Source organism: Corvus brachyrhynchos, unplaced genomic scaffold (genome assembly GCF_000691975.1).
Source record: "Corvus brachyrhynchos isolate BGI_N302 unplaced genomic scaffold, ASM69197v1 C11869765, whole genome shotgun sequence".
Lineage (NCBI taxonomy): Eukaryota > Metazoa > Chordata > Aves > Passeriformes > Corvidae > Corvus > Corvus brachyrhynchos.
In genome coordinates, this window is record NW_008245732.1 from 1 (window position 1) to 1,308 (window position 1,308).

A 1,308-nucleotide genomic window follows, 5' to 3' on the forward strand; every position below is an offset into this window, starting at 1 on the left:
CGAGTGTAAAGCAGCTATGAGATGGTTGTCAGTGGAATGTCAGCTTCCAGCAGAACAGGAATAACTCAGAAGTCTCAGGACGAGTCTCTGCTTCCTCGCACACTGTACAGTGTTTTAATCAAAGCCCGGAATGAGCAGTTTCCAGCCAGCCACAAAACGCCACGTCAGGCCCTGCAGAAAGAGGATTGCAGCAGAAATGGGGCTTCCCCAGATCTATCTAAGGTCTACAACTGCTGCTAGACAGGGCTCAGCTTGAGTCATTTTCTTAGTTCCTTCCTTTGCCCTTTCACCCCAAATGTGTTTATCTTGTATTTTGCTTCTGCATGCTTCTGTAAATGCTCAGAGGATCCATCTTGGAAGCACTTCCAGGGTGGAAATGCTCTGACCTTTATGTATTGACAGATGAGATGCCTATTCTCATGTTCTATATTATTGACAATAATAGCAGTTCTTCCATTTCTTTTGTGAATAGTTGAATTTTTACATATTTGTATGACTTCTTTATACAGTTACCCTCCTATAAAATGTACTATGTATGTCAGTTCTCTTATTCCAGGGATGGAAATGTGGTACCACATACTGATAAACACACGATACCATTTGAACCAGGATCTGCACCGCCACTCAGCAGAAATGAGGAATGCACAGTGCTCTGCAGCACGAGGCCGCTGACTTACCCACAGAGGCAGCACCGCCCGCACGGCGTGACTGGTGAGGCAGCTCCTGTCTCCTGGGCCCAGAGGTAATTCCTTTTCCAGGTCTGCTCTGTGCTGGACCTTGCCTTTGCAGATGCTGTGGCTGGCGCCAGATGATGCGCAGCAGCTTTGTAACGGGGAGTGTCCTCTCCTGGGGATTGCACAGCCCTACCGAAGTCATGTCAAGGAGCACTTTGATGAAATGGAGAGCTGAACTGCAGGGGTAGGAACCAGTTCTTCTTTATTTCATTGTTTGGAATTTTTTCCTGAGAGTGCGGTCAGGGAAGGATGGGAGATAGAAGACCTTCTTACCTTTCTGGTTTTGTCTCTTTCCATGGTACATTGCATCCATGCCTTCCACAGCTGCACTAGTAGGTCTGTACTTCCTGAGAGGAATCCAACAGAAAAATGTTCAGTCTTTTGGCCCCCCAGAAGCAGCACTGGTCTTTGCAGCAATCCTTCTGAAAATATTTCCGTAAAGTTTTTCTTTTAATTCCTGATCCTGCTCAGACACATTAGACTGATACAAAACCCCGTAAGTAACTTCACCAGCCTCAGTGGAATGGCTAAGCTCTCTGAACTCCACCTTTGCATTATCACGCCATTTAATTAC

General features: G+C 46.3%; 1 long non-coding RNA gene across 1 annotated transcript; it reads right to left on the minus strand.

Moving 5' to 3' along the window:
* Nucleotides 1-6: 6 nt before the first annotated feature.
* LOC108449438 lies at nucleotides 7-1,294 on the minus strand. Its single transcript, XR_001865601.1, has 3 exons — nucleotides 1,008-1,294; nucleotides 678-910; nucleotides 7-171 (listed from the first exon to the last, which is right to left on the minus strand). It is a non-coding gene; the product is annotated as an uncharacterized LOC108449438 (long non-coding RNA).
* Nucleotides 1,295-1,308: the final 14 nt, after the last annotated feature.